We start from the raw sequence: 25,414 nt of genomic DNA on the forward strand, positions 1-25,414 counted from the left end.
AATGTTGGTGAAATGGCTTTGCTAACTGGAAAGTATATTATTAATTGTTAATTATTCACCATTAAAACAGGAAGCCCCAAATGGACAAATAGTAAGATGGTTCAGTCAATAGTTTGTAACTTGTTTGATAGGTGCAGGGCATTCAGTATTGTATTTTCTATTCTGTTTATCAGATGATACTGGAAAACAGTGAGGGAAAGAATCTGGAGGGATTCTGCTAAACGCATACGACAGGTGAGTGGGGCTACATTGTAAGTCCTTGGGCGGAGGCTTCTTAAAAACACTATGCAACAGTATATTCGCCAAACTTTGAAGAAGCACAGGGCGCGGTGGTAAATTTTAGGTTGGGTTGATACAAGTTATGAAAATGTTCATATCCTGGAGAACTTTGTGTTTGTTTTTGCTAGTATTGGTATTTTATCAAAAGGACCGTTAAGTTCTTGATAAGGTGAGGGTGGAGTAAGTTTTGCATAACTGGTGATGAAAATACGGATTTGTAATTGAGTTTGTTGAACAGAAAAAAAGCAGAAAAGTAGCAGCGGTGTGGAGTGGTAAGAGCTAGTCTCTGGAGGTGGGTAGTCTGAATTTAAATCCCTCTGCCACTCACCGTGGCAAGTTTTTTAATCTCTTTGTGCTTTAGTTTTTTCATCTGTGAAATTGGGGAGAATAGCACCTACCGTGAGAGGTTGTGTGGAAATGTATTAACATATGTAAAATACTTTAACCATGTCCAGTCCATAGTAAGCAGTACATTGGCATTTGTTATTACCATTATTATTAGTAGTAATAGTAGTATTTAACAAAATGGTAGAGCCAGAAATCAAGGTTTAAGGAGGACACTTAAAAAAAAAAAAAGATTGTATTTATTTATTTATTAGAGAGCAGGAGCAGGGGTAAAAGGAGAGGGAGAAGCAGACTCCCTGCTGAGCAGAGAGCCCCGTGCGGGGCTCCATCCCAGGACCCTGGGTTCAGGACCTGAGCTGAAGGCAGATGCTCAACCGACTGAGCCACCCAGGAGCCCCAAGGAGGACACTTTAACTATAGATCTCCCCTGACCTTCAGTGGGGTTATGTCCCCATAACTCCACCATAAGTTGAAAATATCTTAAGTCGAAATGCATTTAATACACTTAACCTACAGAACATCATAGCTTAGTCTACCTGTCTACCTAAATGTGCTCAGGACAAATACTTAACATTAACGTACAGATGGTCAGAATCATCTAACACAAAGCCTGTTACATAGTGGTGCTGAATACCTCATGTACTTTATTGAAAACTGTACTGAAAGTGACAGACAATGAGTTTAAGTGCATCAGTTGTTTACCCTAGCGGCCCACGGGGAGCCGTGGAAGCTGCTGCCGCCGGGCATCGCAAGAGCACCCTTCGGCGTATCACTAGCCTGGGAACAGATCCAGTTCCAAGGACGGTGTCTACTCAATGCCTGTCGCTCTCACACCAGCATAAAGTCAAAAAAATCGTAAGTCAGACCATTGTAAACTGGGAACTGTCTGTAGTTTTGTCTTTTCTCCTCTGTTTCTGTTGCTTATATCCTCGCAATGCAGGTAAATAAATGTGACTTTAATTTTCTGTGTACTAGTCTCCAGAATGCTGGAGGCACCCTCTGTTGTTTGCTTAAAAATTGAAATGTGCCCTACCAAATTCTGGCTAATTGTGTCTGCTTCAACCAAGAGGACATATTTTTTATCATGCACACAGCTTGAGGTGGTTAGTCATATTATTAACCATAATTATTTTCCTGACCTAATAAATACATTTATGTGGCATTTTGTATTTTCATAATGCCTTACAACCACTAATTGTAAAAGAGGGTCTGTTTAACGCAGGCTTATTGAGAGTTGTTTGCATTTGATGATGCCCGTCTTTGTATACTTATTATGAACATCATAAAAAATGTTTTGCTCAAGATTAATATCAATATTTAGGAAGATGATTCATCTCCCTGATATCTAGGTTCCAAGACATACAAGTTGGGCTAGAACTATAATTGAGCAGATACTCTTCTCATCCTAGAAAGTTTGTAGTGACACATGGGCAGGGTTGGACCTCCCACAACAAAGTGTGATTTGAGAAAGCATAATACAGGCTTCCCTGGCCTCCAAGCCATTTAGATATGAGAACCTGAAATTCCTCAATTAGCACTTTATTTTTTTATTCCTTTGACTTAAGTCAAATGAGAAATTTAGTCCCCACTAAAAATTAAAATACCCTTGAGAGAGAAAATACATCAAATTCTATCATTCATTACACTTCAGAGTGAATGAGTTTGCTAAATCCTTTACTGAATGAAGTTTAATCAGCAAGGTCACAGAAAAATCCATAAAACTGAAACTCAGTTTGGATGAGGACAGAGAGTTAGATGATACCTACTTCCAAAGTTTGGCAGACTTCTGGTTAAATAGATAAGATTGAATTTAGCAACATTTCCTCCCTAAATGCTACTACAATTACAGTAAAGGGATTTCTCAGAGTATAAGCCCAAAAGAACAAACAAATTAAGAGAGGAAATGGCAACAAACTTTTGAGAATTGGAAAGTAGTGGTAAAGGGAATAACTGATATGGTGCCTTAGGAAAGCTGAATCCTAAGGCAACAATTAAGAAAACTAAGATCCAAAGTGATATATTAATACATTTACAGAACCTTCTCAATGACTTTGAAGTCAGTAGCAATAAGTACCTCTGGAAATAGAGGTAAAAGTGGGACTGAAAATAGCAGGATGGATTGAAAGCTTGTTTAGAAGTAGATAGATCATCCCCGAGGTACAAGATTGGCTGACTTCCCCTTCTCCACCCTGGTTTCAGATTAGAGACTAATTCCAGGAAAGATCTGAGGCTTCATATTGTCAGGAGGGAAGAGGAGGATAAAGTTGATGTGGGAATCAAAGGCAAAAGAAAAAATTAAATTTCCTTACTGCCTACAGCCCATTGGCAAGTCCTTGAAACCCGTAGAGTGACCTTTCTCTGGGAGCTCAACTGCCTCGATGTTGACACTTTGCTAAGGGCAAAAGGCAACCTTAGCCTGACCTGGAGGATCCTGTAAGTCTTCTTTAAAATACAAAAGTTCCTTTGGAGACTTCCTTTATCTCTACCCCCAAGTTACAGCCATCATCCTCCAAGCATGTGGCCCACTGATATACATCTGAAGGGTCTCATGACTGAGGGTTTACCAAACAGTAATAAATGACCTTTTCCTAACAATAGGTAGACCTCCAGGATCCTGTGAGTCTCCTTTAGTATATGAAAGTCCTTTTGGAAACCTCCCTTTGTCTTTACTTCCCCCACCTCCAAAGCCCCACCTCACAACCCCAGTGTAGCTCTTTTCTGCCCACAGGTCCTGTCCCTGTGCTTTAATAAAACCACCTTTTTGCACTGAAGACATCTCAAGAATTCTTTCTTGGCCATTGGCTCTCGATCCCAACCTTCAAATCACATCAAAGTGAAGGTAGATAATTGTGTATACTGAACATATCCCCAACCCTCATCCTCTTCTTGGCCCCCAGAATGAAAGCATCAGGCTGACCACCACCCTCCCTTCCCCCACAAGAAGATAGGTAGGGTCCTCTCTGGAGAATCTGCTGAGTCTAAGGGAAAAGACCTAAAGGTACTGAAGAGGGAACCCATACCACACTACAGTGCAGCCTATAGTTGACAAGCTTGTACGCATGCTTGGAGCGTCCACTGAGTTTTTTCATGCACCTCTCGTAAATGGGATCAGAGAGTCTGGGTCATCAACAATTTGAAAAAAGTTAATGATAGAGACCGAAAGAAAAGTCAGGACAAAAAAGAAACTTGGAAGGAACAATTAATGGCAGTCGATAGGAAGAGGTGGAGAAGAAAACTTAAAAACAATCATTAATATTCTCAGATAAAAGATACAGCATCTTTTAAAACAAGAATGGTATGCTATTTTAAAAAGCATTTAGGGTACAAAAAGGAAATCTTAGAAATCAAGAATATGATAACAGAAATGAAAAACAATGTAAAGAGGATAGAAAATAAATTTGAAATATTTTCTCTGAGACTAGGACAAAAATGATATAGGGATGAAAAATGGGAAAGTTTTTCAAAAATTAGAGTGCTGATCCAGGATCCAACATCTGAATAATTGGAGTGAACAGAGGGAGGAAATCATTGAACTAAAAATTCAATATAATTTTACAGATCTGAAAGACATGAATTTTCAATTAAATGCCAGAACTATGAATGAAAATAGACTCACTCTAGTGGATGTTACTGTGAAATTCAGAACACTGAGTTTAGAGAAGATCCTACACAGTTTCCAACGAGAGAAAAAAAGAAAAGTCCATACAGAGAATTAAGAATTACAACAGCATGGGAACTAAGAAGGCACTGGGGCAATGCCTTTACAATTCTGAAAATAATTTTAATCTAAAATTCTATACTAAGAAATTGTCAAGTATGAGGATAAAATAAATCATTTCAGTTGTGCAGGGTATTGAAAATTTCTCCTACCTTGCACTCTCAAGAAGCTATCAGAAGACATGCTCCATGAAACCTCAGGGAGTAAACCAAAGGGAAAAGGGATAAAGGAATCAGATCAGAGGGCGCATCATCAGAAGGAGGTGAAGGAAATTCCTAGGGTGTTGGTGAAGCAGAATTCCAGGATAACTATGCAGCAAGTTGGGACAGCCAACCAACCAGTCCAGACTGGAACAGGTCAGAAGAGATGTCCTCAAGAAGATAAAACTTACAGATGGATTATCTATGTGTTTGAGGAGATTTACAAGATAGGAGAGTCTGAGGTTGAACTAGTGATAAATACAAAGAAAACTAAGCAAAGAAAAAAATGAGATCATTATGAACACCAAGGAAAATAAAATATTCTGTAGGAACAAGTAATCATAATACATACATGGCTCGACTACAAATATGTCTATATAACTGTAGTAATGTAAACACTGATCTAATTAAAGTTATGTTATTGCTGCTATATTGGGAAGATGAAAGGATGGATATGTGGTGGAAGTGGGGGCGGGGCGTGTGTGTGTGTGTGAGAGAGAGAGAGAGAGAGAGAAGCTAAATCCTGATCATCTATCATGAGGAAACATTAGATATTGGTTAGAACAGAAATATCATGAAGTGAAATTACGGGCATATTATTTAAAGAAAGGAAGTAAATAAGAGTTTGCTCAAGGTGTTGAAAGAGATTCTGTGGAGCAGGAAATTGGGAGTTTTGGAGGAAGGATAGGGGCTTTCATAACAAACCATGTAAAACTTCTTGATTAAATTATATACTGGTATAAACACTATGCCTTTTATTTGGCAAGGGGAGAAACTAGAGGCAAGAAACCATTTTTGGTACTTCTTTAAAAACTCAGACAAGGGGCACCTGGGTGGCTCAGTCATTAAAAGCGTCTGCCTTCAGCTCAGGTCATGATCCCAGAGTCCTGGGATCGAGCCCCACATCGGGTTCCCTGCTCAGCAGGAAGCCTGCTTCTCCCTCTGCCTCTCCCCCTGCTTGTGTTCCCTCTCTCGCTGTGTCTCTCTCTGTCAAATAAATAAATAAAATCTTTAAAAAAAAAAAAACTCAGACAAGGTTATAAAGGTTAATTACTATGGGAATAGAAAGGAGAGAGTAGTCTTGAAAGATGTGGTGAGAGCAACCCAACTTTTGTAAATGATTAAATATGAGAAAAGAAGAAGAAAGCAAAGATGTTGTGGAGTTTTTAGCTTGCATGAGGTTAGGTGAAGACTGAGATTGCTTTTAATTGAGATGTGGAAAGATAAGATCTTTTTTTTTTAATATGTTAGATTTGCTTACCTGTATGATGAATCTGTGTGACCATGTCTAGTATGGGGTGATAAATTTGAATTAGAAATCAGGAGAGAGATCTGGGCTAGAAATAAAGATTGGAAAAGTTATCTCTTATAGGTGGTAAATGAGATGCGGAAATGAGGGAGATAGTTCAGTGAGATAGTATAGTGAAAGAAAAAAGAATGAATATAAACATGAGGACTCCTTGCATTTAAGGGCCAGAATAGGGAAGAGGAATTCACTGGAAAAAAGCAGTCAAAGAGATAGGAAAACATATTGTGAAAAAGCTCAGGGAGAAGTGAGTTTCTAAAATTGGGAGTTTGGTTCAGGATAAAATGGTGAATTTGCATAGGCTACACACTTCATTTCCGGAACTCAGCTCTACAGCTGCCATAGAAATGAGGAGGAAGCCGATAGATTTCAGAAACTTACATAGCAACTGTGAAAACTCCTTGGCCAGGATAGCACGTACCACTGGTGTCCGCTGCCGCATTCCCTTTGCCCATTTCTGATTGCGGTTGCAGCTGTGGTGCGCAGTTCTGTGCAAGTTCAGACTCACCTCATGGTGACAGCTTCTCATCTCAGTCTCATGCTACTCTCGTTAGAATTTCTGCCCCTGAAAATTCTGTATGGGGAGCCTGCTCCTTCCAAAAGCATGGTGGAGTTGAACCCATGAGGACAACTCTTAGCCAACAGGGTTTGGAATCTAGTGGGTAAATACTCCAGTGTCCTGTCTCTGTGGTGGGAAACAATTCTAGGAAGTGTTCTGAGCACTTTTCGGGAGGTCCCAGTAGGATCAAGTACCTACTGACCACAGTAGTGACCTCAATAGCCCTCTTATGCCTTTGTTCCTTCGTTCTTATTCTCCCTACACCCTCACTTCCCAGGATCTGAAGTAAACCACTTACAGTCAAGTCTTCATCTCAGGCTCTACTTTTGAGGAAACCCACTGTGTGTGGGAATTAGGGTGGAAGAAGTCCAGACGGAAAGGCCAAGTGCCACAAATTAATTGGGTGTATACCAAGGGAGATACACATTCATCTCATAGGCTAAGAGATTAATTACAATAAAAGAAATAATTCCTGGAATTGAGCCATGCCATATTAGGTCCGGCAGCTGCACGTGACAAAAAAAATCCTAAATAACAGTGACTTAAAAAAGTTTCTTTCCCTTTCAGGTAAAAGAATTTTGCCTGGTCAGTAGCCAGGACTAGTATTAGGACATTATCATAGAGATACACTCTTAACTTTCTGTATACCATCTATCACTGCCACACTCAAAATCACTTCGTGGTCCCACATAGGTGCTACATGTCCAGTTTCCAATTTTGGGAAAAGTAGCAAGAGGAAGCAAGGGGAAAAGGGTCTACTTCTTCCCTTTTAACAAATTCTTTCTGAAAGTTCCACACTTCTGCTAACATTTCATCAGCCAGAACTTACATGACCACATCTGGTGGTTGGGAAATGTAGTGTTTAATTCTGAATAGCCACTAGAAAAATAAAAATACAAAGTATAACTTTCAAGTTCAGTACAAAAAATTTTGCTCAATCCAATGGAATATGGTAAAAAATATATCGAAGCATGAAAAATAGAAAACAAAATAGGTTTTTGTATTAATTATAATAAACAGAAATGGACTAAACTCACCAATTAAAAGCCAGAGATGCATAGAATGGATTTTTAAAAATACCTAGTACCATATTTTCTAGAAAAGGCATGTTTAAAACAAAAGGGTAAAGATAGGCTCTAATAAAGAATAGAAAAAAATGTACCTTAGAAATATGAAACAAAGAAAAACCAGGGTAACAAGTATAGACGAAATAGAATGAAGATGAAAAACACCACAAGAGGTAAAAACAGATATATTGGCAAAATAATAATGGATCAAGAAGACATAATTTTTATGTTTGTAAATATACTTGATATAGACAAAATATATGGTATAGACACAAAATATAGAAAGCAATAGCTGACAGAACTACAGAGATAAAGTGACAATCTGTTGTACTTAGAGGGTTTTTTTTTAAGATTTTATTTATTTGACAGAGAGAGAGCACAGGCAGGGGGGGCAGCAAGGGCAGAGGGAGAGGGAGAGGCAGGCTCCCTGCTGAGCAGGGAGTCTGACACGGGGCTCGATCCCAGGACCCTGGGATCATGACCTGAGCCGAAGGCGGCCGCTTAGCCGACTGAGCCACCCAGGCGCCCGAAGTACTTGGAGGTTTTAATTCACCCCTAACGTGAACAGATACATCAAGCTCTGAAAATAAGAAAAGATACAGGGTATTTGAATAACATGGTTAACAAGCTTGAACTAAAAGTTATGTAGAAATTTATACCAATCAAAGATACCACATTTTCAAGCATACATGGAACATTCACAAAATTTGATTATGTACCAAGGCACAAAGGAAGCCTAAGGAAATTCCAAAGACTCAATATTCATTCTGTAATAAAATCTTTATTGAGCAACACACCCACACACACACACACACACGTTACATCCTAGGGAAAGACCAAAGGCCCACTATATAAAGAGTAAACTAGAGTAAGGGGAGAGAAGATGATTTGGGGAAGTCTTATTTTAAATCAAGTGGACAAAGAAGTCCTCTCTGAGGAGGTGCCACATAATAGAGCAAGGAAATTAGCTTTGCGCTGAGGAGAGAGAACATTTCTGGCAGAGACAACAGCAAGTGCGTATACCTTCTGATGGGAAAGACGTTGGCGTATGTGAGGAAGGCAGCGTGGCTGGAGTAGGTAGGTGATTGAGGAAAGCAGTTGAATGCATATGCAGTTAGGGAGGTGGCCAGGAGTCAGATCATGGAAAGCAGTAATTCTCAATGCTATGAAACCCAAAGGTTTCCCCCTTTCTTCATGTAAAAATGTTAATAGAAGTATAATAAACAGAAAACTCGTATGTGTAAAGCATAGTGACTTATCACAAAGTGAATGGCAGGGACAGTGGGCACTCACATCAATAAAGAGCATTCTGAAGGAGCCTCTTCATGCCCATTCCCAGTCCCCAACCCTTGCCATGGGCTCTTGCTGTTCTGACTTCTAACATCATACATTAGTTTTGCCTCATTTTGAACTTCATATTCGTGGAATGATGTAATATGTATTCTGTCATCTTCAAATGCAGTGTTCTAAAAGTCAAGTTCGTGGTTCTGATCTTCTATACCCCTAGTGATGATTGGCTTGTTCTGTCAGCTTTTGAGAGATGTGATGAAGTCATCTGCTAGGATTATGGCTTTTTTTTTTTCTTACTGTTAATTATGCCAATTTTTGTTCTATTTTGAAGCTATGTTATGTGTATATTCAGATTTTGACTTTTGGTAACTTACTGATGGATTGACTCCTTTATCTTTAGGCATGTCCCTGTTATGAGAATAATGCTTCTTGCCTTAAATTCTACTGTGTCTCCTGTAATATAGCTGGTTGCTGTTTGCACAGTACATTTTTTCATCTTTTTACTTTTCAACTTTATGTGCTTAAAAAATAAGACATGTCTGTTAACAACATATGGGTTTTTTTTTGTTTTTTGGTTTTTTTTTTCTGCCCAGTCTGACAGTCTTAGTTCTCTTTTTGGAATATTTAATCCTTTTAATGTAATTGCTGATATATTTGGTTTTGTTTACCATCTAATTATTTGTTTTCTATTTTATGTTTTTTGTTTCCTTTTCATTCATATCTTACCTTCCTTGGATTAATCAAGATTTTTTTATTTCCATTTTTTCTATTTGTTAATTCATTATTATTATTTAATATTGTTATATTTATTATTATATATTATTATATATTTATTAAAAATTGATAACTGTACATTATTTTCTTTTTAACAGTTAGCTTAGAGAGTATAACATATATCCTTGACATAGTTTAATACAAATTATTACCTTTATCACTTCTCTGATAATGCTAGGACCTTAAAATATCTTAATTTGATTAATTGCCTTTTGCTCTTTGGATTATTATCAGATGCTTTATATAAATGGAATATATATATAGTTTAAACCCCACAAGATATTACTATTATTATTATGAGCAGCAAGTATCCATTTATATTTATTACATATTTACTTCCTCTGTTCTTCATTCCTCCCTTCAATTCCTGATTTCTTTCTAGGTCATTTTCCTTCTGCCCTAAAGAACTCCCTGGAGTTTTGTTTTTTTTTGAAAGATTTTATTTATTTGAGAGACAGAGAGAGCCCAAGTGGGAGGAGGGGCAAAGGGAGAGGGAGAGGGACAAGCAGACTCCCCGCTGAGCAGGGAGCTCCACATGAGGCTCAATCCCAGGACCCTGGGATCATGACCTGAGCCAAAGTCAGACATTTAACTGACTGAGCCACACAGGTGCCTCTTGAGTTTTGTTTTTTTGGTTTTAGGGTTTGTTTTTTGTTTTTTGGTTTTTTTTGCCTGAAAACATCCTTATTTCACCTTTATTTTGAAAGATATTGTTACCTTTATGTATTATTTTATCTTTATCTCTTTATTCACTTATTTCACTTTCAATGTTGAATAATATTTCACTGGAATTTTTGGTTGGTATGTATTTTTCTTTCAGTACCCTAAAGATGTTATTCCATTTTGCTGGCTTTCATTTTTTTTTGAGAAGTCAGCTATCAGTTTTAGTATTGCTTTCTTAAAGGTAATGTGTCCCCCAGCATGATTTTGCCCATTTATAAGGAAACTTAGAGAATATGTTTGGGAATAAATCTTAAGGATGCAAGATCAGGATGGAAGGAATATAAAGTTGGATTGGGCCAAATATTGGCTCACTAATCAGAGACTCCAGATTCAGTGTGTTGAATGAGCATGGAATAGATTTAATGGTTTGTTTGATTGGTTGACCCAAAATCTGGACCCAAAGGCACCTCTCATTACATGAAGTAGAAATGCCAAACTTTTTTCATACATTATAGAGGAAGCTATTCAGGAAATTGTATGGTTTAAGGAAATTGGAATATTAGTGGATTAATCATATAAGACCTGCTCACCCAGCCTCCCACTATATTCAGGAGGACCCACGGGATACACTCTTTACCAAAGCAGTGAGAAATAGAGTCACGAGGGAAGTCCCAGCATCCTTGAAGAGTTCTGTGGTGGCTCTTCTCTAGGCAAGTAATTGCAGTTGGGAACTGCTACCACTGAACTGGGATCCTTAAATGGGGATGGGGATGATGGGATCATAGGATGGCAGGGGCCAAGTGGCAGCATTTAATTACCAAAGTCAAGGTAAATTTAGTTACCATAATGGGCAACAGAGGCAAAGCAGTAATTAGAGTAGCCTAACCTGCAGAGATCTTTGGCATTAGCTAGTTAATCATAGTGTCCCTACAGTTAAAGCAGATGCGTGTCACCACTAATGTCTTACTTGATCTAATGAACAGAAAAGTCTGACTTGAATCACCAAAGTAGACAGCCTCAGTTACTCAGTCATTTCCCAGACTTGAGTCATTTCACAGATCTGGGGTCACTTGAATAAAGGGGAAGCCAGGTACTCTTGAGAAAGGACCATGCCATACTGCCAAATATTTATACTGTTGGTCTTCCTTTTAGCCTTCCTCCAAAGGATGTGTTGTTATTTACCAGGATGACTCTGTGCTGGGGAAAGAGAAAGAGTCAGACTTTTTAAGGGATTCCTAGATACTAGCTCTGAACTGAACTAATTCTTAGAGACCCAGAATGTCACTGTAACCCAACAGTCAGAGTAGGGCCTTAAAAAAATTGCTGTCAGGTGATCAATGGAGTTTTGGCTCAGGTTCTTTTCATAGTGGTCCCAGTGGGTACCTGAATCTAGCCTGTGGGTGTGTGCCCAGTTTTATAATGCATAACTGGAGTAGACACACTTAGCAACTGGCAGAATCCACCTTGATTCCCTGACTCATAGAGTGAAGGCTAGTATGGCAGAAAAGACCAAGTGGAAGCTACTAGAACTGCATCTATTTATGAAAACAGTAAAGTAATGTCATATTAATGGAAGGATTCCCGAGATTCGTGCCACTATTAAGAACCGAAAGGATGCAGTCATGGTGAATCCTACCACATCTCCATTCAGCTTGCTTATTTACCTTACAGAAAACAGATGAAACTTGTATAACCACAGTGGATTTTTGTAAACCTAATTAAGTGGTAACTCTGATTGCAGCCATTGTTCCAGATGTGCTTTCATTGCTGAAGCAAATCAACATATCCTCTTGCACCTGGCTCATAGCTATTAATAAGGCAAATGTATTTTCCTCATTATCAGAGATCAGCAACTTTTCTGTAAATGGCCAGATGGTAAATATTTTAGGATTTGTGGGCCATAGATCTCTGTCACAACAACTCAAATCTGCATTGTAGTGCAAAAGCATCTATAGACAATATGTAAATGAATGAAAAGGGTTGCGTTCCAATAAAACTTTATTTATAAAAACAGGTGGTGGGCCAGATTTTTATTTTGGGCCATGGTTTGCTGATCTTTTGAAAAGACTATCAAGCGCAGTCTGTTTTCAGCAGGCAGAGCCAGCAATATGCCTTCACTGTTTTAGCTGAAAGATCTCTCTCTCTACCTCTCTGTCATAATCTGGTTGCAGAAATCTTGATTACCCTTCCATTCCATAGCACATCATGCTAGTCTAATACCTTAATGATATTCTGCTGATTGCTGAGCGGGAAGTATTAACATCTTTATGCACGTTATTAAGAGACATATGGGCCAGGAGGGGTAAAGAAGGCCCACAAAAATGTAGAGGCTTGCCATCTTGGAGACACTTCTAGGGATTCAGAGGTCTGGGGCGCGTCAAGATATCTTTTCCATGTGAAGAACAAGTTGTGACATCTGGCCCCATGCTACCACCAATAAAGGGTAGAAGACCTAGTAGACCCCTTTGGAATTTGGAAGCAATATATACCTCATTTTTGTCCACTAGTCTGACCCATTTACTAAATGACCCAAAAAGCTGCCAATTTTGAGTGGGTCTCCAAACAATAGAAGGTTTTGTAGCAGGTTCAGCTGTGGTATACGCTGGTCTGCCACTTGGGCCCTATGACCCAGCAGACTCAACGGTGTATGACGTGTTGAGGGGAAGATAGCGTTACTGTCTGGAGCACCTGGAAACCTCTTAAACAAGAGCTGCAGTACAGACTCTCAGGATTTTGGAGCAAAGCCATATAAAATTCTATATATAAAACTATGCTTTTTTTTTTTGTAAAGCAGCTTCTTACTTACCATGTGGCCTTAGTGTACACTGAATGCTTGACAGTGGACCACCACATTACCATGAGACCTAAGCTGTGCTTAATGACCTGGTGTTGTGTGACTCGTAAAGTCATCCATTAAGTCAGGCATGCCCAGCCGCACTTCATATATGCGAGACTGGGCTCAAGAAGATTCTGGAGATGCAAGTAAGTTGCATAAGGAAGTGGTCCAGATGACCATGGCCCTACTTCTACAACAGTTTTTCCCCTGGTTATCACTTGTGGCCTCATGAAGAATTCTCTGACCAGTTTGCTAAGGAAAAAAAAAATTCTGGTTTGGTTTCCAGATGGTTTTGCATGATCTACTGGTAGCACCTGGATGTGGACAGCACTATGGCCCCGTTCCAAGATGACCCTGCAAAACAGGGAAGAGAAGCCTCCGGGGAGCAGAATGTACAACAGTGCACCAGGTTGTTTGCTTTTCCTGAAAGTGGAGGTAGCCAGAGATATGGGTATCCACTGATTCCTGAGATATGGTTAATGGTTTGGCTGTATGGTCAGGAACTTGGAAAGACGTGACTGGAAAATTGGTGACAAGGAGGTCTGAAGAAGAAGTATGTGGATAGAGCCCTCTGAGTGGGAACAGAGTATAAATATATTTGCATCCCATGTAAATGCTCTTCAGAGGGCAACCTACGTACAGAATTTTAATCAGCTGGATAAGATGACCCATTTTGTGGATGTCTATCAGCCTCTTTCCCCGACCACTCGTATCATTGCCCAGTGGGCTCACAAGATGGCCACCTCAGCAAGGATGGGAGGTTAAGCATGGGATAAGAAACATGGACTTCCACTCACCAAGACCAATACAACAAAGCCACTGTTGAGTGTCCAACCTGCCAACTGCAGAGACCAACTGAGCACCCGATGTGGAACCATTCCCTAGGGGCATAAGTCAGCTTCCTGTGGCAGCTTGATTCCACTGCACTGTTTTCATCATGGAGGGGACATCAAGGAGAGTTGGGTTGCTACTACTCAGTGGGAGCAAGGAGGAGTATGTCTAGAATGCAGGATATCCCCTGGGCTGCTTCTTAGTCTTGCTTCCAGGTCCTATGATCACAGTCAATGGAAAACTACAACAACCCAATTTAGGCTGTATTGCTAATGTCCCAGACTCTCCTGGAACAAACATTTGAGTCACCAAAGAAACCACCCAGCTGAGGCACTGGCTGAGGGTAAGGGGAATATGAAACTAGTAGTAGAAGGTGGTATATATACAAGTTATGACCATATGACCAGTTGCAGAAATAAGGGCTAAAGCCGTTATGAGTAATTCTTATTTTATATGAATATGTTTATATTTATGTTTTTTTATATATATACCAAAAACCTGTTTTCTTCCCCTTCTTATTCCCCTATCATCTCAGTAGTTAAATTATAGGGTACAAAAGAGAGAGTATAAATTAGCTCAAAGAGGAATGAACATCGCCCAAAGATGAGAAAGAGATTTCATAGCCTCTTTTGGGAATATGATTAATGTGGTTTTAGTTATATATGGGATAATTGTACGTATTAGGTGGAAACTTGACCTTTTAATTGCCTTCATTTGGAAATTAAGTGTAATTTAAAGAGATGTGTATGTGTGCCAAGTTGACAGGGAATCCATCGACTGCAGAGGCTTTGTAGTGTGTCGAATAGGTTGGGCTGAACTACATCTCCCATAATTCCCTCCCCTATATGTTTCCAGCTAGGGTGTGCCACAAGAGACATTTTTGTGTGAGATGTGCAGCGCAAACATGCAGCAGCAGACATGTAATCTTTTTACGCTCAGAAGATTGGGTAAGGGTCTCTGGGTGCTTCTGCAGCTCATGCACATTGTTGTTTGTCTGCTGACTCACCTCCTTGGTGTGGTGTGGGCAGCCAGCCCGCAGCTGCTTCACCTTCCCCTGGATCTTCCCTCAGCTCTCTGACTCCTGCAGATGTGCACTTATCTCTGGGACACAGGGCGTCAGCTTCTCCTGCATGATACCCACATCATTAAAGCTGGAGACAGTGAGACTGACACAGACTCCAGTCACCACTTGACAACCCCTCTTTTCAACTGCCAGCCTGCAGATTTCAAGGTCTAGCATCAGATACAAAGCCTTACAGAGACTGTTTTTATCAGCTCCCACCACAGCATAAGGTCTAATCCTTGTAACAAATCTGTGTGTGTGTGTGTGTGTGTGTGAGAGAGAGAGAGAGAAAGAGAGAGAGAGAGAGATCCTAATGGTTCTGGATCTCTGACTGAATCCTGACTGATATAGACCTATATAAAATGGTATTTAAAGGAGTGTTATTTTTCCTTCCCTTATCATCCTCCTATTTCCCCCCACTCATGCTCTATAAAACCAATTTCATAGGTTTTTGCAATTTCATTAAAGTTTCTAAGATGCAACTTGAGAGGGTCTACAGTGCTTCGTTTCATTACCCGGAAATGCATCAAGGCTAGATTATATTTCTTTTACATGGTATTATAGTGGTCATCATCTTGTTTTCTCTTCAAATGAGTCTGGCTCATTCATTGCATGCTGTCATGAAACCATGTTGGTGGTGATGAGAATGTTTTGGGTCCCCATACATTGTGGATTAATCCATTTGTGGATTAATCAGAACTGCAGTTGTAGGAACTGACTTGACAAGTGTGAACTGAAAAAGTGGGATCTACACTATGAACCGTTGGCTCAGCGCTGACACTGTGGAAGGAGCCGTGGTATGGATAATAGAAGTAGTAGGTCTGCTACTAACAGCGCTGACTTTAACTGTGAAACAAGTCTTCCTAAGAAAAGTCCCTTTTAAAGTAAGGACCTCAGCCTGAAGTTTGGAGCTGTTAAACAGCATCTGTCAGGTAATAATCTTAGTCCTGCATTTGGCTTAAACAGTAATAAAGGGTTTTGATTTTTCTGCCTTGAAATCATCAGGCCATCAAGCAGTTCCGGCAGTGTGGTGGGAAGCTGGTAAGTTTGCTAGTTTACACATTATCTCCGGAATCTCTTGCAAGGGCATTTATATCAGTACATTTGCCCTGATCCTATTTTGTATTCTTTCCTCCTTGGAGTAATACTCTTCAATCCATTTCCAACATTTTAGTCTTTATATATAAGTTTTTATCTTTCTGTTTGTTAGAAAAATCTGGAAATTCTTTGAGAGTATAGCTATGTCGTCCTGGGCCAAACTTTGTGTTCATCTCCTTGGAGTGTGCCAAGTGGACTCTACTTTTGAGTTTAGAGTCATTCAGGGATGGTCAGGGTGCGTCTTGAGAATGATTGGCATGTCTTTGCAAGGCGACTTCCCTAAAGTGAGGTTACAGGAGATCTTTAAGTGAATCTAGTCTCCTCAGACACGGGAGAGCAGGCTATCCTGGCAAGAGGGGGCTCAGAGAGACCTGGGAGTTCAAATTCTCATCTTTGTTCAATTCCATCAGAAGTCCCCATTCAAGCCTACTCCTTCTTAATGCCATAAGTTTAACATAAGAGACATGCATAGTCTGTGAATTCAACTTAAATTATTATTTTACAACTCAGACAACTAAATTTTGGATATGATTTTCAGTAAGTTTGACCCTGCTGCTCTGAGAAATAGTAGATAATCTTAGGGCTGCCATAGATACTCTCTAGTCCCTTGGCTGTGACCTGAGATGAAAGTTTAAAACCCTGATCTTGTTCTTTCCTTTCCATAAGCTCTCCAGCATGGTCAGAAGCAGCCATTGACCCCACAGTTCTTGTAGTCATCATTATTACCATAACTCATCACCAAGTGCAGCCACCACTTGGTCCCCCAGACCACTTGTTTCAGTAGGCACAATCAACTACAGGTGACACTTTAGGTAATCATGATGCCTTATATGGCCACAGATAACCAGATAACAATTTTCTATTAGCAAAGAGCTCAGGTGATTGCAAAGTTAAGGATATAACCAAACAATCCCAAATCCCATCTTCAAGGGTCTGTTTCCCAGAACCGCTCTGGCACCAAGTACTCATTAGAATGAAGTCAGGAAAACAGAAACCACACCAGTCATCTCAGCAGAGGAATTTTTTAAGATTGATTTATTTATTTGAGAGAGAGAGAGCAAGCGAGCATGTGTGCGGGGCGGGGGGGGGGGGGCGCAGAGGGAGAGGGAGAGAGAATCTCAAGCAGACTCCTCCCGAGCATGGAGCCTGACACAGAGCTCGATCTCATGACTCCGAGATCATGACCAGAGCTGATATCAAGAGTGGGAGGCTTGGGGCGCCTGGGTGGATCAGTCGCTTAAGTGGCTACCTTCGGCTCATGTCATGATCCCAGGGTCCTGGGATCGAGCCCCGCATCGGGCTCCCTGCCTGGCAGAAAGCCTGCTTCTCCCTCTCCCACTCCCCCTGCTTGTGTTCCCTCTCTCGCTGTCTCTCTCTGTCAAATAAATAAAATAAAAGCTTAAAAAAATAATATAAGAAATGTGTTGCAATGGAGCTTGAAGGACTAAAAAAGCAAACATTGAGGCCCATATACAATAACCTGCCAGAGGAACAAAGAGAAGAGGTTGGTGTTTTCAGAAACTAGAGGCTTGGAAGAGGGACCACATAGACCTAAGGCTTAGTCCCCTGAGAAAGAGGTGCTGTCCTGCTCATACCAGTACTGCAAGGGGGGCACCTTAAGGCTCATTTGGAAGTGCCAAAGAAGCTAAAGACTGGAGCCAATTGCCATTAGCAGAGGAAAGTAGTGTTGTTTAAGTCACAATGGCAGGAACCACACAGGACAGAAGAGGCTCTTTTCTTCTTCTGCCTCATACCCTCCCTCTAGCACCCCCTGCTGGCACAAGTGAGCACAGCGTTACCTGGTAAAGGGAAATAACAGTTTCCCTTTTCTAGACCTACACCAGAAAGTGGAGTTAAGGAGGGTGGATTTGGACCAAATTTAATAGAATTATGTGTGTTTTAACATATAAGTGCAGAGACTCAATTACAATAGAGGAGGATAAAAGATGTTTATATCTACATGTGGAATCAGCATGAAGATGATAGCTATAAATTTGTTCAGGTGTATTATACAAGTAATGCAAATAGCCAAAGGTGTTGCCAAGAATAATGTGATTTCAAAGTGGTGAGCAGTTGTTGGTAATGTTCCAAACAAAATAGTGTGCCACTTCCCCTTAATTTACAGAGTAGTGCTTTCCTGGACATTGTGTTACATATTAAATTCTCAACTAATAGTAAATGGGTTTTTCACCTACGTAAATATCCAGCCAGAAATTCAAGAATCCTATAGAGCAAGAGACAATTCTTTCTTTTATGGGAATATCCCATATATTGCAGGATGTCTAGTACTGTTCCCTGCTATAGTCCTCCATGAATTTCCAAAACACCTGCTAGGTTATGGTTGTCTCAATTAGACCAAGTGCCAGAGGATCTTACCACAGGGCAAAGGCATAGGGATTTGGGATTTTATTTTGAGTGAAACTGGAAACTATTTGACGGTTTTGAACAGAAATGTTCAATTTACATTTTTAAAAAGATCACTCTGACTGTAGCTATGTGGAAAATAAAGGGAAAGCAAGAATAGAAGCAGGGAGTCCAGATGGGAGACTCATGTTATTCCAGTAGGAGGCAATGGTGGCTTGTTGGTGGAGGAAATGTTGAGAAGTAGTTGGACTCTAGATACATTTCACAGGTAAAGCAGACAAGATTTGCTGAAAAATTGGATATGAATGAGGGAAGAGCAAGATCAAGGAGGACACCAAGGTTTTGGCCTGAATGACTGTAATGATGGTGTCATTTTTAAATATGAAAAATACTCAAGGAGAAGTGAACTTTCAGAGGGGGGAATCAAGAGTTCTGCTTTCAGTCTCTAAGATGTCTAGTAGACCTCCAAGTGGAGGTGCTGAATAGGCAGTTGGATATACCAGTGTAGAGCTCAGTGGGGAGGTCAAGGCTTACATGCAAATTTAAGTACACGAATCTGGTTGCAATCACCAATGGGATGAATGTAGATAGGGTAGAGAAGAGGTTGAAGAAATAAGCCCAGTGCTCATCAAGATACAGAGTCTGGGAAGAGGCAGAGGTACCTGCAAAGGATGTTAACATCAATCATCCTGGCCTGTGTGTGTGTGTGTGTTTGTTTACCATAATGCAATACTATGATATAATATTTATACTAGCTAAGACCAAGCACTATTCTTTTATTTTTAAAGATTTATTTATTTATTTTAGAGAGAGAGAGCACACGGGGGAAGGGGCAGAGGGAGAGAGTCTTAAGCAGACTCTGCACCGAGCATGGAGCCCAATGTGGGGCTCAATCTCACAACCCTGAGATCATGGCTTGAGGCAAAACCAACAGTCGGGCCGCTTAACCAACTGCACCTACCAACCACTATTCTAAGGACTTAATATATACTGTTTTAAAAAAATACTAATAACCACTCTGAGTTTACGTTACGTTGTTGTCTTTGTTTAATGATGAGGAAACTGAGGCAAAGTTGAACATATCCTACCAAATATTAAAAGCAACTGTAAACTTATGCAACTAGATAGGGGTGGTGGTTGCATAACACTGTGAATGTACTGAATGCCACTGAATTGTTCACTTTAAAATGTTTGATTTTATGGTATGTGAATTTTACCTCAATTAAAAAAAGAACAATTGTAAAGCCAAAGCAATAAAATAGCACAGTTATAATGTAGGAAGAGACTAATAAACCAATTTAACAATCTAGACTATTGAAAAATATCTGGATTGCTATAAGGAAAAAATTTATGCTAGGTCTCTTCACAATATATATAAAAACAAATACCAAATGGTTTACAGACGTAAAAATGAAAGGTAAATCTGTATAAATAAATTGAAGAAAATGTAAGAGACTATAGAATGGGAAGATTTTCTTAAACAAGACTCCATAAGGCAAACCGTAAAGAGGAACGTTGAGGGATTTTACCATATCAAATGAAGTATTTCTGCTCAGCAAGAGACATAATGTACAAACTCATTGATAGGTAACAACTGTCAAAAGACTTGAGAGTCTATCTCAAGAAGCAAGAAAAATCTCAACTAATCAACCTAACCTTACACCTGAAGGAGCTAGAAAAAGAAGAATAAACAAAACCCAAACCCCGCAAAGGAAGGAAATAATAAAGATTAGGGCAGAAATAAATGATGTAGAAACTAAAAGATTAAAACTGCAATGAGATATCACCTCACACCTGTCAGAATGGCTAAAATCGAAAACACAAGAAACAACCAGTGTTGGCAGGGATGTGGAGAAAAGGAACTCTCTTGCACTGTAGGTGGGAATGCAAACTGGTGCAGCCACTGTGGAAAACGATATGGAATTTCCTCAAAAAATTAAAAATAGAACTACCCTATAACCCAGTAATTGAACTACTGGGTGTTTACCCAAAAAAATACAAAAACACTAATTCAAAGGGATACATGCACCCCTATATGTATAAAAGCATTATTTATAATAGCCAAACTATGGATGCAGCCCAAGTGTCCCTTGATAGATGAATAGATAAAGAAGATGTGGTGTATATATACACAGTGGAATCTTATTCAGCCATAAAAAAGAATGAAATCTTACAATTTGCAATGACATAGATAGAGCTAGAGAGTATAATGCTAAGTGAAATAAGTCAGAGAAAGACAAATACCGTATGATCTCACTCATACATGGAATTTAAGAAACAAAACAAATGAGTAAAGGAAAAAAAAAGAGACAAACCAAGAAACAAACTTATAACTATAGAGAACAAACTGATGGTTACCAGAGGGGAGATATGTGTTTGGGGGTGGGTGAAATAGGTGATGGGGATTAAAGAGTGGACTTATCATGATGAAAAAATAAAATAAAAGCAGCGTTTGGAGGTCAGAGTGATTCTCATGCTAGCCTTGAAGAATCAAATAGCCATTTGTGAGAGGGTCATCTGGCAAAGAACTTTGGGGGCCTCTAGCAGCTGAGAGCAGCCCCTGACCGAAAACCAGCAAGAAAGCATAGCTAGGCGCATGCCTGGATTGCACTCTGTGTAAAACCCTGAGCAGAGGACCAATCTAAACCTCTGCCAACTCCTGGTCCACAGAAACTATGTAATAATAAAGCATTTTTTTTTAAAAAAGGACTTTATAGTCTAAAATTAGTGTATAAGTTTCTTATTCCTGCTTTAACAATTTACTACAAACTTCGTAGCTTAAAACAATAAAAAATTATTATCTTATTGTTCTGAGGTCAGAGGTCTGGAATGGGCTCCAGTGGGCTAAAATTCAAAAAACTCCTATATTCAAGTATGAATAGCATCTGCAGCATTATTAATCTTACATATAAATACCACACATAGTATAGTGTATGAGACTATACACTGTATGTAATATAGCATATCATAGTATATTATTATATAAAGGAGATAAAGGAGAAAATAGTCACATTTAACTTTCCTGGAAAAAAATAGTCATTACATAGTTATCTACTTTATGAATACAGTTAATATTAAAGTAACAGATAACTAATTTCTTTTACTTCATGAATAGAGATAGCATTTTTTTATAATGGGCTCAACAGTGTGAGGAATTTAACTTTGTATATATACAGAGGAAAATGTGTTATGTCATTCAGATAAAGTGGACCAGATAACTTCATAATGCCAGGTCACAGAATAGAATATTTAGGAATTAGAGGCTAATCTAGCTATCCTGTTCTGCCCTCCAGAAAGCTATACATTCAATATGCAATCGATATGGAAAGTGATAAAAGAGATAATTTACATTCTTTTCTTTAAATACTAAGTTTTTGAAGCCTGGTGAGGATTTATCATTTGGGACTAGCTGTATTTCAAGTGCAAAACAGCTACATGGGGCTAATGGTTTCATAGTGGATAGTAGTTTCAGACAAAAGAAGAAGGCAACAGAATAAAACAAGGGACTACTTCAGGGAAGATGGGAAGGTGGGCGTGAGATTGCACTGGGTTAAAAAAAATGTCAGCATTTCTGAGGAGGTGAGAGGGAATGGAATTTTAGGCACAGGCAGACTTCAGATCAGAAGTGAAGCTCTTCTTTCATTGTAAGAGGAAAGGAGGAAAGAATGGGTCTGGATACAAAGAGTCTCAGCTAATGGATTTTATTTTCTTTGGAAAGTAAAAGAGCAAATGAGGATGAAGGAAGAGGTGGCAGGGGCAGATATGGAGTATTGAGGAAGGTGGGGAGTATTCGAAACAGTCTCTGTGGGACTGGAAGAGAGTGCTGACTAGGGGACCTTGACTATGAAACTGGTGGACAGCTATGGAAGCCTGTGTGAATGTGAGGACCATCTATCTAGCCAACAGTCATGTGATTTTTCTCCAGCAGCCTTCAGTTGCCTGGTTGTAGGTGATAGAGAAGGTGTAAGATAGTCAGTTGAAAGCAATCAGGACTAAGGCTTTCCCGGGCAGATGTGAAAGAAAAATCATGAGACAAAGGAGGTGAGGAATCTCTCCAGAGAGTGGTTCTTCAAGTGATGGACTTTAAAATCCAATATGAAGTGAAGACAAGAGAGATCTGATACAGAGAAAGTAGATATGACAGTTTCCTGGAAGTTCCATCCAGGTCTGGGGACCCATCTTGGGACGATTGATTAGAGAATCAGAAAAACAGGAAGTTATAGTGAGAGAGTAAGGTGATTGCATTTATTGTTTACAAAGTTGAACAGTTTTGGTGATGACAAATTCAGGGTATTAGTATGGAATGGGTTCTGAAATGAAGTGGCTGGGAAGGGCATTGGAGATGAGGAGGTTAAGTAACTTGAAGGCCATGGTAAAGGATGGGTCACCCATGAGGACATGGAAGTCTTAGAATAATGGCAGGACTTGGAGTGAAAAGGACAACTGTAGGTCAGGTGCTAAGTTACAGAGATGAAGGATGGTGACCAGGAAGTCTATAAATGACAGCAACATGGATGGGTGGAGGTTGGTACAGCCATATGGCTTAAAGCTAAGAGGAATAGGATTTCCTTTCTATTTTACTTTATTATTAGTTTCACGGATAGAATTTAGTGATTCATCTGTTGCATGTAACACCAAGTGCTCATTACATCAAGTGCCCTCCTTAATGCCCATTACCTAATTACCCTATCCCCCACCGACCTCCCCTCCAGCAACCCTCAGTTTGTTTCCTGTAGTTAAGAGTCTCTTATGGTTTGCCTCCCTCTCTGTTTTCATCTTATTTTATTTTTCCTTCCCTTCCCCTATGTTCATCTGTTTTGTTTCTTAAATCCCACAGATGAGTGAAATCATATGGTATTTGTCTTTCTCTGACTGACTTAGCTCAGCATAATACCCTCTAGTTCCATTCACATCATTGCAAATGGCAAGATTTCATTCTTTTTGATGGCTGAGTGATAGGAACAGGATTTTCTACGTGAGAGTGAAAATCAAGGTCTGGAAGTGGCACTGGGGAGAGAGGAGGTCCCAGCCTTAAAGGTCATCTAGTTAAAAGACCTCATTCTATAGATGAGGAAAATGAGGTCAGAGAGTGTGGTAGGCAGCCTTCAAGATGTTCTCCAGTGATTCCCATCTTCTGCTATTTACACCCTTGTGTCGTTCCCTCTCCCATAGTGCATTAAGGTCAGCTTATGTGAGCGGTAGAATACAGCAGAACTGATGGTAATTGTTTCTGAGTTTAGGTGACAAAGGATATCACAGCACCTGCCTTGTTACTCTCTCACTCTTGGATCACTCACTTTGGAGGAAGTCAGCTGCCATCTCATGAGCAAGCCCATGGAGGAGCCCACATGGAGAGGAACTGGAGCCTCTTGCCATTGGACATGCGAGCAAGCCTAGAAGCAGAGCCTCTAGCTCCAGGTGAGTTGTCAGATGACTGCAGCTCTGGCTGACATGTTGGTCGCAAGCTCATGTGGATCCCTGAGCCAGAAGCAGTTAAGCCACCCCTGAACCCACTCCCAGAACCTGGGAGATAATACATGTTCATTGTAACTTGTTAACAATAGATCAATAATTCTGAGACTTTTTGAAACTTACTCATAGTCAGAAAGCTAGTGTCCAACTTAAAATGAGAACAGAGAGCTGCAGGCTCTCAACTCAATATTCTGTTAGATATGCTGTATTCTGATATATCTTGGACTTCTTTTGTACTGAACACATGCACTACCTAAAAAACATTCAATGGATCACAGTTTTGCTTTTTCATCAATGAAAGAAAGAAAGAAAGAAAGAAAGAAAGAAAGAAAGAAAAAGAAAAAGAAAGAAAGAAAGAAAGAAAGAAAAAGAAAAGAAAGAAAGAAAGAAAGAAAGAAAGAAAGAAAGAAAGAAAGAAAGAAAGAAAAAGAAAGAAAGGAAAAGAAAGAAAACTGGATCATGCTTCCTCATGGAATGCAGAATAAAATTCAGTAAGGTAAAAATTTTCTTTGTCCCCATAATAATACATAAGCATTTCTAAAACATGCTTACATCTTTTGCCATAATTTCTGGAAGGATTGAGAGGACTAATTCAAGTGTGTGCAATAGCTGAGTGGTAAGACCAGAACTGTAATTTCTAATCACTTGACAAAGATGGCATAGATTCCTGATAGTAGTTCTATCATTTAAATACTTCAAGAATTCTGACCTTCCTGTACAGTGAATCAATGGCAGGATCTACGTCTGCATTTCTGTCTGTCGTCCCTAAATGTAATATTCAGAGAAGGGCAGATTGCAAAAAAGGCACTTTGTGGCTTCCGTTTCCATGCCATGGAGTCTGCCATTTGGATGCACATAACTATTATGTCAGAGAAATTTTGCGTGATCTGTTGACTTACAGTTTGGGACTCAGATTTTCTAAGTGTGATTAAATAATGTTTTGATTTTATTTTTCCTTTAAGAATACAGCTAGAAAAGTAGAGGAAAAGGAGAAAAACAGGGGAAAAGTAGAAAAGTAGGTTTGAGTTTCATGACAACATGGATTTTTTTGAAAAATTAATCTCAAGTGTGTTCAAGATTCCAATTTCACTAAATCTCACAGAAATTCAGATATATTTCCAATTACTTCCCATTACAGTCAGTAAGATAATTTGCTGTCATATATTCCCAGCATTAGGGAGATTCTTGAATGTTTTCCTATATATTTTTCTCTCTAAGCGTGAAAAAAAAAATAGATTTCTAACTATTCCTTGGTATCACTTACTCTCTCAAAAGTCATAGAAAGACAGCTTTTACTCCCTTGATATTTTAGCACTTTCCTGGTTATAATCCAGCTAATTAAGTGTGACTTGAGCTTGCTTACAATAAAATACTACTTCATATTTTATGTTAAATAGATTAGTGATAAATGTGAGTTTTGTTTTTTAAAAAAAATTGCATTTTTTTAATAATCAGCAAAAAAAGAAAACAAAAATGTATGTCCTTAATTACTTATGGTACTAATTTTTCTAGTTGTGTTTTCATTCTTCAGAAAACTCCGATGTTCCTA

The 25,414-nt window shown here is 39.3% G+C and overlaps 1 long non-coding RNA gene across 1 annotated transcript; it reads left to right on the forward strand.

The window, feature by feature from the left end:
• The first annotated feature begins 111 nt into the window (after positions 1–111).
• On the forward strand, positions 112–24,774 carry LOC144382539 (uncharacterized). Its single transcript, XR_013449608.1, has 3 exons — positions 112–234; positions 1,332–1,479; positions 23,634–24,774. It is a non-coding gene; the product is annotated as an uncharacterized LOC144382539 (long non-coding RNA).
• Positions 24,775–25,414: the final 640 nt, after the last annotated feature.

The sequence above is a fragment of the Halichoerus grypus genome, chromosome 7 (genome assembly GCF_964656455.1).
Source record: "Halichoerus grypus chromosome 7, mHalGry1.hap1.1, whole genome shotgun sequence".
Lineage (NCBI taxonomy): Eukaryota > Metazoa > Chordata > Mammalia > Carnivora > Phocidae > Halichoerus > Halichoerus grypus.